This window comes from Gossypium arboreum, chromosome 13 (genome assembly GCF_025698485.1).
Source record: "Gossypium arboreum isolate Shixiya-1 chromosome 13, ASM2569848v2, whole genome shotgun sequence".
NCBI lineage: Eukaryota > Viridiplantae > Streptophyta > Magnoliopsida > Malvales > Malvaceae > Gossypium > Gossypium arboreum.
This window is the reverse complement of record NC_069082.1, coordinates 7,744,542-7,759,339: the sequence shown is the minus strand read 5'-3', so window position 1 is coordinate 7,759,339 and position 14,798 is coordinate 7,744,542. Positions and strand designations below refer to the sequence as shown.

General features: G+C 34.3%; 1 pseudogene; it reads left to right on the top strand.

Moving 5' to 3' along the window:
- On the top strand, positions 1-14,293 carry LOC108485325 (wax ester synthase/diacylglycerol acyltransferase 11-like; annotated as a pseudogene).
- Positions 14,294-14,798: the final 505 nt, after the last annotated feature.

Here is a 14,798-nt window from a genome sequence, read left to right as displayed (position 1 = left end):
TATTTATAAAGAGGTAATTTTGCATGTTGCAATTTCATTGCCGCTTTCTCTCATCAAATTAGGATCATGGCTTGGCCGGGAACTTCCTCCGACGAACCACTGACTCCTGTCGGCCGCCTTTTAAGTCAGCCGCTAACAAACATCGTCATCCACTGTATCGTCCGCCTCGAAAACCACGTGGAGGTAGATGCTATAAAATCGGCTGTTAAGTCTTCATCGACAGTGCAGCAGCCCAGATTTTGCAGCTTGTTGGTTCGTGACAAGAACGGGTTGGAGCACTGGAGAAAAACCCACATAGACATTGATCGACATGTAGTTGTCATCAACAACCGTCTCCATAAAGCAGGCGACGAAAACACTGAAGAAGACGACGATGATGATGAAGCGGCGGTGAATCAGTACGTGGCAGATTTGTCAGTGAGCAGTCCATTGAGTACGGACAAACCCTTATGGGAATTACATATCTTAACGGCGCACAAATGCGTGGTTTTCAGGATTGATCATGCTTTAGGCGATGGGGTGTGTTTGAGGTCCATGTTGATGGCCATTTGCAGGAGGAAGGATGATGCCGATGCGCATCCCAGGATGCTTAACCATAAGAGTCCGGTAATTAAGGGCGTGAAAGGAAGGGATTTGTTTTGGTTGTTCGGTGCCCTGTGGGGGCTCTCGAAGGCCGTCGTTTTCACCTTGTTGTTTTCAGTGGAGTTTGTGTGCAGGAGCTTATGTGTTTCCGACGAGAAAACGGCGATTACGGGGGGTGACGGCGTTGAACTCTGGCCGAGGAAATTGGCTACTGCTAAGTTTTTGCTTGACGACATTAATGTGGTGAAAAAAGCTGTTCCAAACTCCGTAAGTGATAAATGTTATTACGGTTTTCTAGACATGGGATTCTTATATTAACATCTTTATTATTATGACAATACCAGCAAGGACATATAGACACATAGCAGTATTCCAAAATAAGGAAAAGACTCGTGGAAGTAAAAAAAGGTAGATCGTTTTAGCATAAATGAAATTCTAATTCGAGTAAAACCAACACAGATTTCATTAATAGCCCTTTCTTAGCCTTTTTTTATGATACCAAAAACCTATTTAAGCTCCTAGTTTCCTACTGCCGCCTCACAAAAGTGCTTTTCCGTATATTTCAATCGGTAATAACTACCCTACATTTCATCTCCATTATTAGATCCTAAAGCCAATTATCAAACCTATTAACCTCATTCCTTTCAACCCTCAACCCATTATACACCCTTCAAACTACAAACCCCTTCTCCATTCACAAACTCCAAATAAAATGTTGACTTTGTTACTTATTTCTAACCTGAAGAGGAGCTTGAAAGACTATGAGAAAATTCAGATTTTTCAACTTTTGTCTTCTATATCTAGCTTTCACTGTGTACTCACCCTTTTCGTCATAAGGCCAGCGCATAACATATTTTCTACTTGCCTCACAAACTAGAATGCTTCTAATAGCTATCTTAATTATCATGTTTAGAGATCCATTTCCCAATTGCAATCTCATCCCATTTCCCTTCTTTTTTATTAATCAACTCAACAATCGTCTCAGGAAAATGCCCCTCCAACAGGTTGTATCCTATTAAGCTTAGGAATCTAGTTAACACTCCAAATAGAAATACTAGCACCCTCTCTCACTTCTAACAATTATTTCCACTCATTAAACTACTCGAACACAAGAAGTTTTAAGTCCCTTTTGTGCTTCTAAGACAAAACTATGCGGGAAATACAAACCCTTAAGAACTTGAACCCAAAAGCTTCACGATCTTTGATAAGTCTCGAAATTGCTTAGCCAGAATAGAGTCATTAAACTCGCTTTGTATGCATAACAACCCATCTCGCCATTTCTTGGGCGTAACCCTGGCATCGTCCCTTCTGGTGTAGTCTCACGACAGCATATTTGTGACATGAAACATAGAGGTAAGTTCATGAGAACTTAATGAGTAAACCCTTCATTACTTGAGCCGTATTCAAGATCTCCATTATCTATCTCCTTGTTCTTATCCTTAGACAAATACGTTGCTAAGCTCCATTCTTTATGCCATATAAGCCATACCTTGCCCTGAGATCATAACTTACCTATCACACATTCGTTACCTCTTTCACATCCTTCACCTTACCCCTTCCTGATTTCTTACCCATTCTTACTCTAGAGAACCACACAGACAGAATACTGTTGATCGATTTGTTCTATAAGTCCATTTGGCTCATACCTTGGATTCGCCACATACTCTGGTATGTTCCAGCTTCTCTGTTCATACCTTAAGATTATGCAGGATTTACTATAACATTTCATACGAAGCTTTTCTTTCAGAGTTTGCCGTGCACATTATTCCTTCATAGTTCACCATACTTACCACACCTCCAGAGTTCGCCAAGAATACCATTTCTTTCTTTTAGAGTCCGCCATAGAGGCATTCCCTACAAATGATAGCCACTAGGGCCTTCTTTGAAACTATGCCATAGAGACGTTCCTGTCATTATTAGCCACAGAGACATCATTTTCCATAGATCGCTACAGAAGCTTCCATTTTAGATACACCAGCAAGGCTTTCATTTTCTGATGTGTTTACGATAGAGATTCACCTAAACTCACATTACGTGAGGTTTGCCCCTCATTGTCCGAGATCATGTAGAAACCTCATTTGGTAATAACCTTCCTTTAGTTCTTCCCATATAATGTCATAACCATCAGTTATGGTCTTATATGGTATGGTGTTTCCATATGACGCCATAGCTCACCAACTACGATCTTACACGATATGATTTTTTCATTTAAAATGTTATGGTTATGAACTTTTCCTTTCAGATATTCATATTTAAAGTCTCGACAAACCCCTTTAGATGACTTCGGAGATAGACACAGACCCATCATACATTAACTTGCACATGACAGACATACTTGTGTTTTTCCAAATATATATACACATTTCAATATTTCAGATACTCGGGTTTCTATTACACACTTAGACCCTCAGTTTTCATGCAATCCACATGCACAAGTCCATAAATCATACATTCCTCATCAGAATCATCACATAATATGTTTCTAGCTTGGAGCTCATAGTTTTATATCTTTCCACCAAAGTTTCTAAAATGCATAACGCACATGCAAGAGTCAGTTTAGGGACTCATCTGACATCTACAAACGACAGCTTGGTCTCTAGATTCCAAACATCCAGTACAAGGATTCAGAAATCACTACTTATAAGACATAGAGATGCCATTAAAACCCATTCATATAACTTTTGTTATCATTAGAACCCCTATTAACTTTCATGCAAAGCCTTATTCATTTACTATCTACGCTCATAAATAGACTTACTCAACCAGAAGTCCACATACAAGTCTAGATTACTTACCCTGAACATGAAACAACCATTTTGTAGGAACTCCGATCCTTAACTTTAGCTTAGCAAGAAAGATCATTGATCAGCTCCAATGTAAAAGTAGAAATGGTGTTTTTAAATAGAAGGGAGAAGATAACTTTCTCTCTCTCTCTTTCCTTTCTCTTCAGCTCATATCTAGATATATATATGGATATAGAAAACCCATTTTTCCATAGTGGAACTTAACACATGTCAGTGACCTTTAATATCATCCTCTTAGGGGTTAACATCTGTATGCATATGTATTCAAGAGTCCATAATCTTTATGTACCTTTGTTTTATCCCATTGTTCATTTCTGACCATCTCATTAGAAAGTAACTTGCATAGTAACTAGACAAACTTGGTGTACCTTACCTTTGGCGTCATCTTCATTACCAAAGAACCTTTAATACTTTTACTATTTCCTTTATTTTCATATACCACATCCTTTAGAGAACATTTCTTACCTTATACTCTATTATCAACTAAACGCCCTAAGTATACGCCAATGGCGTTAATTGGACAGATAGGACCATGCCACTCAAATTTCCTTCGGGCTACTTGCCCAACGTAGTACTTACCAATTCTGGGTGTTGCACTTACATTCCTCTAACTTGGCCTTGCATATCTCAAATCTAAACTTTAAGGGAGCATTTTTATCCTTTAAATCATAACTCACAAACATAGGGGCATGATCTGAACCTATAGCAATCTAGTTAACAACTAAAGAATTAGGAAATTTCTTAAGCCGCCACTTCATATTCACTAAAGCTCTATCAAGATTTTCCCTAATAATACACCCCTCCTTATTACTAAACCAAGTAAATCCCAACCTCTTGGTTGGTAAATCATTAAACAACAAACATTAATAAGCCCTTGAAAACTTAAAATATTTCTCCTTGCTTTCTTTCTCCCACCCTCCTTTTTAGCCACCTCCTTAACATCATTACATCCGATATGCACCTCCATGACACACTAAATGCTTTTACCTCGTCTCTTAATATTTTCCCAGAGCACTACCCATTCCCCATAAACTAAGCCCCATACATCTCAAAAAATCTTAAACACCTCCTATTTTTCTTTATCACACATCAATGTATCAATCAAGTTTTTGTTAGCCTCTAAAATATTTACACTGAGTTTACCCTTCCACCAGTAGTAAAACCTTATACTCAAACCTAAAGGATCAACACAAAACCACTCATTAAACTTCAAACTCATGCTCACCATATTAACTTTCTTCTGCTCATTCCTAGTATCCGTAAAAAAAAAAATTATCAAGGTCATACATACTTTTAAGCTTTCTAAGGGTTTGAATTATCAAGGTAGGCCTAACACCTTGATAGTTCTAAGATATACTCTTTATGTTAGAATTAAGTGACCCAAATTCTTATTTAAATAAAATACGATGGAAAATAAAATAAAAGTAAAATCCATATAGAACTAGACTTCTTTTATTTTATTTTAGAATAAGGTTTTTAAACCTTATTAAACTCCATCTATTTTATATTGATTAGGATAAGGTGTTTCAATCCTACTAGAATATGGCTTTGCAAGCCTATAAATAGACATAGTCTATTCCTCTTGTATGAGAGTAAAAATTTTTCGACATAGTGAATTTTCTTCTCCTCTTGTGGTTTTTTTCTCGAAAGGGTTTCCACGTAAAATTTATGTGTTCTTTATTTTATTTATTTTATTCTATTTATTTTTCACAAATTGGTATCTGAGCTTAGGGTTATTCATCTCGATCACGGTAATGGCGTCTTTGAAGTATGAAATTCATTGTTGGATCACAACACCGATTTGCGTTGTGGCAAATTAAGATGCAAGCGTTCTTGCAGATGGATCTAGAGGATGCCCTGCTAGGATAGATAAGATGCATTCGACATTAACAGATGAAGAGAAGAAGCGTAAGGATCGAAAGGCATTAACACAATTACATCCGCATTTGTCCAACGAAATTTTGCAGGATGTGATGAAAGAGAAACCGCCATTGATTATGGAAGAGGCTAGAACAAATATGTATGTCGAAAACTCTAACAAGCAAGTTGCATATGAAGCGGCGTCTTTATGCTCATCGTTTGGAGGAAGGTGCGTCATACACGAACACTTAATGGTGTTTAAAGAAATTCTCTCAAACTTGGAGGCCATGGAGGTTCAAGATGATAAGGAAGATCTAGGGTTGATTCTACTTTGTTCGTTGCCCGTCTTATTCAACCTTTAGAGACACGATTTTATATAGCCGCGAGTCTCTCACAGTTGATGAGGTTTATGATTCTTTAACCTCGTATGATAAGATGAAGCATCTTGTGGTTAAACCCAACTCTCGGAGAGGGTCTCATTGTTCGTGGGAGACAAGACCGGAATGTTGATGATGATCGTGGTAGAACACAGAACGGAATCCTCGTGGTAAATCTAAGGGTAGATCGAAATCTTCAAGCAGAGGTAAAACTTGCAACTTCGCAAGAATAAAGGCACATTAAATCTGAAAAGCTATAAGCTACAAAATAAGATTAAAAGGAGGTGCGAATCAAAAGGAAAACAACGGAAAATTCCGGTGAAGTGATGTTGTAGAAGACTACAAGAATGGTGAACTTCTAGTTGCTTCATCAATGATTCTAAAGTAAGCGAGGAGTGGATACTTGATTCAGTTGCACCTTCCACATGAGTCCCAATCGGGATTGGTTTACAACTTATGAAACAATGATCTCAAGGTGTTGTTTTGATGGGAAATAATGCTTCATGTAAAATTGCGGTGTTGGAACAATTAAAGTTAAGATGTTTGATGGAGTTGTCGAACATTTAGTGACGTGCGGCATGTTCGAATTGAAAAGAAATTTAATTTCGTTGAGTACTCTTGATTCAAAAGTGCAGATACACAAATGAAAGTGGGGTTTTAAAGATTTCCAAAGGGTCCTTGTTGTGATGAAAGGGCAAAGAAAGATTGCCAAGTTATATGTTTTGAGGTTCTCTTCATTCTCGGTGATGCAATTGTCGCTTCCTCTTCCTTGTCGGATGATGATATTACTAAACTTTGGCATATCGCCTAGGGCATATGAGTGAGAATGGCATGGCGAAATTAAGCAAAGAGGACTTCTTAATGGGCAAGGAATTTGCAAACCGAATTTCGTGAGCACTTTGTGTTTTGGGAAGCAAAGAGAGTTCGATTCACTAGAGGAATCCATAACACGAAAGAAACATTGGAGTATATCCATTACGATCGTGGGGGCCGTCCGAGTGCCTTCGAGAGGTGGAGCTAATTATATGCTAACCTTTATTGATGATTTTTCCAAAAGTTTGGGCGTTCTTCCAAGCGCGAAAAGCGATGTGTTTTCCACATTTAAGTCTTGAAAAATTATGATTGAAAAATGACGGAAAAGCAGATAAAATACCTCCGTGCATGCACAATGGCTTAGAGTTACGCTACGATGAGTTTAATAGATTGTGCAAGTCGGAAGGATCATGAGACACTTGACAGTTCGTCATACTCCACAAAAAAACGGCGTTGCGAGCGAATGAACGAACGATCATGGAGAAGGTTCGATGTATGTTGTCAAATGCCAACTTACAAAGTCATTTTGGGCGAAGCGACCTCTCATCGATGTTTTTGATCAACCGATCTCCATCCGTTGCCATTGAGAAAAAGACTCCACAAGAGGTATGGTCTGGTAATCCTGCTAATTATTCTGATTTAAAGATTTTTGGGTGTCCTGCGTATGCTCATGTTGATAATGGAAAATTGGAACCGAGATCCATTAAATGCGTTTTTCTTGGTTATAAAGCTGGTGTAAAAGGCTATAAGTTATGGTGTCTGAAAATAGAAAAGTTGTGATTAGCGAGATGTTGTTTTTGATGAAACTGCTATGCTACCTAACTTATCTCTTAAAGACTCTTCCAATAAAGAAAACCAAAAGCAGGTGGAGCATCAGATTAATACAGAATCAACTCCTCAAGCCAGTACAAAAATTGAGAATAGAGTTGCTTCTTCACCGCAATACTCTATCGCCAAAAACAGGACAAGAAGAGAAATTAAACCTCCAAAGAAGTATGCCGAGGTTGATCTAGTTGCTTATGCTTTAAATGTGGTGAAGATATAGATGCGAATCAAGAGCCATTTAATTATTCGAGGCGATTAGTGTGAAGACTCGAAAAAGTGGATGTTTGCTATGCAAGAGGAGATGGAATCACTCCACAAAAAATGAAACATGGGATCTTGTAAAACTTCCTAAAGGTAAAAAGGTCATTCGTTGTAAATGGGTGTTTAAAAGAAAGAAGGACTCAGGAGTTGAAGAACCGGATATAAAGCAAGGCTTGTTGCAAAGGGTTACTGATCAAATTCCGTGAGTGGACTTCACAGATGTGTTCTCTCCAGTTGTTAAGCATAGTTCGATTCGAGCTTTGCTTGGTATTGTTGCCATGCATGATTTGGAGCTTGAGCGGTTAGATGTAAAACGCATTTTTGCATGGAGAACTTGAGGAAGATATTTACATGCAACAACCGGAGGGTTTTATAGTCTCGAAAAAGAGGACTATGTTTGCTTGTTGAAAAAGTCCCTTTACGGTTTGAAACAGTCACCAAGACAAGGGTACAAGAGGTTTGATTCCTTTATGACTTCTTATGATTTCAAAAGAAGTAGTTTTGATGATTGTGTCTACTTTAAGAAAAAGCAGTGATGGTTCTTTTGTGTATCTACTTCTTTATGTTGATGACATGTTGATAGCAAGAAAAGATAAAAGAGAGATAAGAAAGGTTAAAGCCCAACTAAGTGAAGAATTTGAGATGAAAGATTTAGGACCAACAAAGAAGATACTTGGTATGGAGATTCTCGAGATAGAAAAGCAAGTAAATTGTACCTAAGTCGGAAGGGTACATTGAGAAAGTTCTTTGCGGTTCAATATGCAGAGTGCTAAGCTGTTAGTACTCCTTTAGCGACCATTTCAGACTTTCATCGGCCTTATCTCCTCAATCGATAATGAGATTGAGTACATGTCACATGTTCCATACTCTAGTGCAGAGGATCTCTCATGTATGCTATGGTTTGTTCACGTCCCGATTTATCATATGCGATCGGTCGATTAGCGATACATGGCGAATCTCGGTAAAGAACACCGAAAGCGATTCGATGGATTTTAAGATACTTACGAGGCACTACTAATGTTTGCTTACAGTTTGGAAGAACTAAAGATGGAGTTATAGGGTATGTTGATGCTGATTTTGCTGGAGACCTTGATAGAAGAAGATCTCTCACAGAGTTACGTCTTTACAATCGGAGGTTGTGCAATTAGTTGGAAAGCCACTTTGCAAACTACGATCGCTTTGTCTACCAATCGTTGAGTACATGGCGATTCTCGAGGCTTGTAAAGAAGCTATTTGGTTGAAGGGACTATTTAGTGAACTCAATGAAGACCTTCAAATCAGCCACAGATTTTGTGACGATCAGTGCCATCTTTCTTACAAAAGATCAAATGTTTCATGAGAGAACAAAACACATTGATATTCGGTATCATTTTGTTCGTGATATTATTGCTCGTGGTGATATTGTTGTGAGCAAAATTAGCACTCATGAAAATCCTGCAGATATGATGACTAAGTCACTTCCTATAACCAAGTTTGAGCATTGCTTAGACTTGGTTGGTGTTCATTGTTGAAGTTAAACCCTTAAGGGTTTTTTGGAAGAGGTGAAGAACTTGTTTATTGAAAGTTCGCGATGAAGAACTTGTTCATTGAGAATTTGTGTCAAGGTGGAGATTGTTAGAATTAAGTGACCCAAATTCTTATTTAAATAAAATACGATGGAAAATAAAATAAAAGTAAAATCCATATAGAACTAGACTTCTTTTATTTTATTTTAGAATAAGGTTTTAAACCTTATTAAACTCCATCTATTTTATATTGATTAGATAAGGTGTTTCAATCCTACTAGAATATGGCTTTGCAAGCCTATAAATAGACATAGTCTATTCCTCTTGTATGAGAGTAAAAAATTTTTCGACATAGTGAATTTTCTTCTCCTCTGCCCGTGGTTTTTTTCCCGAAAGGGTTTCCACGTAAAATTTATGTGTTCTTTATTTTTATTTATTTTATTCTATTTATTTTTTCACACTTTATGTCTCATTGATAACTGTTAAAGGCTAACAATAAAGCCTCTGGCTTCACCACTACCTTAACCTTTAATAAAGTCCTATTAGAATATCTCTCATTGACCTTGTTCCAGACCTTATTCCTCATTCTAGTCTATTTCCTACTCCTACTACCATGTATGTTTAATACTATCCACCCTCTTTACAACACTCTTTTGTCAAATTAAAATCCAAACTAACCACCTTTTTCCCAACAGCCTCATTATCCTTATTAAAGTTATCCCCCCACAAATCCTTATTCAATTTCATCATTTTCTCTAACTTTAGAACCTCTTTATCTGCCTCTAATTCCTCAAAAGATCTTTTCAAGTTCAAAGTACTTAGATTAATAAACAATTGCCCCATTTCTCTTGTAATTATCCATAAGCACACAAAAGATTCCTCCACATCAAAATTCTCTTTAAGGGGAATTTTCATACACAAGATTTTCATCCTAAACTTTTTCCTTATGCAAAGGATCAAAACTTTCTTTCCTTTCAACATCAACACGTTTTTTTCCCACCAATACCCACATTTTCCCGATTAAAAACAATAACCTTCCCCTTACAAACATCTTTTTCCTTGAACATTCTTTACTCAACACACTATCATCTTTCCCTTCACTAACCATACACATCTTTACTACACTACCATCCTCTCTAACTTTACTCACTTCATCTTCTACCTTCCTCACACTTTCCTTTGACAAATATATAGAAACATCTCTCCTCTTTGTACCTCTCCTCTTACTTACATGTCACTCCTTTAAATTCTTTATCAAATCACTCTTCCCTCCCCTATCTAACCTTCTTCCTTAAGACCTAATAAGTAATATTATTAACTATGACCCATATCTGCCACTTCTCCTTACACCCTCATCTTTAAACTCACCAAAACTATAACACCCTAAATGCCTAACCTCCCACAAAAAAAAAAAAAAAAAAAAAAGACCGTTAATTTCTCAAACTTTACATTGATCATAATCTTCCCCAATCTCATCCTAGAAACATAGAAGCCCTCAATCAAAAGCTTCTCCACCTTTAATCCTATTTTCAACCTCATAAATCCTCTCCCAAAATTCTCACACCCTTAGGATCCTCAATCTCAATAACCATTCCTAAACACTTCTCACTTTTATTAGCATTTTTCATTGCAAACATCAATAAAGGTAGGTTGTAAACTTGCGCGCAAAACACTACCTTAGAGAAATCCAATTCATAAAAATGACACCAAATATCCATTCCTTTAAACTATACAATAGCCCATGTAAAACCACAATCCCTCGTCGATAGATTTTTTTCATTCCAATTTCAAATTTAAAGAAATACTATACAAATTCCCCTCCAATCCCCTAATAACAGGAGCTACGTTTTTAGGACACAAATTTTGCAAAATACCTAATACTCCTTTACAATTTAACACTCTAGTAGCCACAATTTTTCCTACAATGTGAATGGACATTTTAATTCCTTCCAATCCTTACCCTCATTTAATTCAACCACTAAATCCTTATCCCCTTCCATAAATCTATGGCATAGTTTAATAGACTAAATTAGGAAAATAAAAAATATATGATTTACGAAAATAGGAAAACCGAAAATAAAGGCAAAACATATTTCAAAACATTAACTAGTATGTAAGCTACCAGGTAAGCACATCACACAATCAATAAAATAAAATAAAATAAAAAACCTAACCTCTACATAAAAGCTGAAACACCTCGTGATAGATCCCAAGGCAATATCAATCTAACCAAAGAAAAAAAAATGTAAGATATCTAAAAATCAAGAAAGAAAAAGTTGAAAGAAAAGGGGACTCTAACGATAAGAGTAAGAAAATCTCATAAAGAGAAAATATCACTCATTATCGAGATAAAACAAGGTCGTTTCCTATTGTGAAATTTAATAATTCAAAAATAATATAGGTACTTACTTTTGTTTTTCCTTAATCTCCAATAATGCTATTAATTTTCTCATGTTTTTCAAACATATATGTTGCAGACCATTAATGATGTTCTCCTTGGAGTGGTCTCATCTGGGCTCTCGAGATATTTAGATCATCGAACATCAAATGGTAAAGATTTTTCATTGAATTTAGGTTTCATGCTCAGTTTGGTCCTTCAACTATATTAGTTTATTTTTTTCTATTTTTTTTTGTTCTATTTAATACTTAAATTGCCATTCTGTTATACAATTCAGCCTACATGGTAAAAAAAGACTAACACAAGAAACTACTAGAGCACACCACATCACCTTCTTTTATTTTTTATAACATTATGTATGTTGCATTAATTAAACAAATTCTAAAAAAACTTATATATAACATATAAATAATTCTAAATTTCAAAAACAATATTTTCAAATTTTATTTTAAAAATAATTTTAGAAAATTTTAGAATATATAAATTAAATTCTAAAAGTTAAAATAATATATAAAAATTTGAAAATTTAAAAAAAGTTAAAATTTAGAAAATTACAAAAAAACCCTCAGATTTTTCAACAATATATTCTAATTTTTTAACTTTTATTTTTGCAAAACACTCCAAAAAATATAAAATATTAAAAAATCAAACCAATATGTCAATTTAAAAAAGTTTAACTCAAAATTGAAAATTTGAAAAAATATTCTAGAAAAATTGTAATATATATTTTAAAAATATTAAATTCTATAAAGTATTAAAATTAAAATGAAAATTCAATCAACTACCAATCAATTTTCTAAAATATTAACTTTTATATTTTTAAATTCTTTGAAATTTATATTTTTAATTTTAATACACATGAAAGTCAGGTATTGCATTCTAAATGACTAAATGTGCTATATGACAAATTTTAATTGACGCCACATGTCAATCGAATTTTTAATGTTGTTACAAAAGTTGAACTAGACTACATAATTAAATAATAGTTTAAGTATGAAAGTGGGGAAAAAAAAAAATCAATGTATCAAAATGAGAAATGGGTATAGCTCAAGAAACAAATTTAGCATGAAGCCTTCCATATATATATATATGAATATTCCATTGAATACTTAAATACTTGGACTTAAGGACAAATATTAAATACAAGTTTATCTTAATGGCTGTTTGGTTTGTAGTATGTTTGATTATCTCTTGTAATAGTATTACCAAAATCTAAAATTATTTAATATATTAATAGGTATGTTATAATTTTAATTCTTTTATAAATTGGTCCAAATCTTCGAATTTTTAATTCTTTAATACCCACTAATTAATGAAACTTAAGAATAGAAAATTCAATCATAATGACACATAAAAATTATTGTGATACTCATTCCCGGAAACCTCTCATTTAGATTTCTCAGAACGTCTCAAAGTTTTTTATTCCGAAACGAAAAACAAATTTTCCGACACTAAATTCTGAGCTGTTACAATTCTAGTAACACAATATGCAATATTTAAAACTAATTCGACTTTAATGTTAGTTGTTAGCCTTGCATGAAGGCCTTCGTATGACAGGGGTAGCGACACTCAATCTTAGAACACAACCAGGGTCGCGGGTCAGTTTCAGCTTTCGATTTTGGATTTTGAATTTCATATGCCAAAGCCCTTTCCCTTTGTTAGAAATTTATTGGAGTTCCAATTTTTTTTTTTATCAAGTTCCTATCCAAGTTAATGAAAATCGGCTCAGAAGCAGAATGGGAAACAAATTTGGTGTAATGCTCCTTCCCAATTTCTATCACAAAGGTGGCAATGATCCTTTAGAGTATTTGAAGAGAGCAAAGGCCATGGTTGACAAGAAGAAACACTCCCTAGAGGCTTATTTCTCGTACAAAATCCAGAAACTTGCAATGTCACTGTTAGGACAAAAGGTATAAAAATATATATGATGGGTGCATCAATAGCATATTTTACGAATTAAGGTTTATTTTTTCTTTGGTTTTGCAGTATGCTGGTATGCTGTGCTATAAACTCCTATGTAATACTACCTTCATGATCTCAAACGTAGCTGGCCCTCTAGAGCAAATTACCCTTGCAGGCAACCCAGTCTCTAGCATTAAGGTCAATGTATCCAGCCTACCACAAGTACAAATACACCATCCCGTCTCTACTTGTTATATAAATATCTATACCAATTGATTTGGTGCTATCCATTAATAAGATCTTAATTTGATTGAAAATTTATAAAAAAAAATAGTCTTTTTATAAAGTAACCAACATCACTATAAGGGTATTTTTGTCTTGTTATATTTGTTTTTATATCAATTTTTTTACTATCATTGTAGGTATGCCATATTCTAGTATGTATTATGTCATTTCGTTTTTTTTTAATATTTAATTTTTGTCAAATGTTAGGATTTGAATATCTCTCACAATCTTCTAAATACATAAAAAAAACTTAGAAATAGGGAACTTACTCATGTAGACCGGTCAATTCTTATCCAAACTCAAAAAATCAAACTTAATCAACTCAAACTTAAACTCGATTTAATCTGATATGATCATATAAAGTTAACAACTCATGCCTGAATTGACCCAAATTCAAAGCGATTTAAACTTAAAATTGAACCAAATTAAAATTATTTAAAAATTTTAAAACTTGCTTACATGAAATTGATACTCATATCCGAATTACATGCTAGTAAGTGACTATATATATACTAGTGAATGCAGGCTATAATAATGCACATGCTGAGCTACGTTGATAAGGTCGAAATGCAAATACAGGTAGCTAAAGATATCATCCCTGATCCAGAGTTTGTAGCTAAATGCTTTGAAGATGCCTTGCTTGAGATGAAAGAGGTTGTATTAAGGACCAATAAAGAATAGACAAATAAAAAGAAATTAAAAGATGTTTAATTAATTTATGCATAAGAGAATCCTCAATAGAATTGATATATATGAGAAATAATGTGGTGTAATGTAATAGTTGTGTTTAAGATGTTATATATTTATATAAAATTTTATGTATTAATAATTTGCATTTTATAATTTTGATATATTTATATATTATATTGTATAGTATTATATAGGGTAAATTATATAAATTATCATCTAATTATTGAAGTATTTCTATTTTAGTCACTTAACTATACATTTGATATTCATTAAATCATTAATGGAATGTTGACATAGACATTTTATTGGCATAATAATTAATTCATCCTCAATATTTACATATTATATCAATTTAATCTCGATTCAAAAAATCATAAAATTTATAAATATAGAAAATATGTAATTCTTTGGAAAAAAGGAAAAAGGAATTAAAATATTTTAAAAATTAGAAATAAAAATATAGAAAAATTATAAAATTTGATTTTTTTTTAAAATT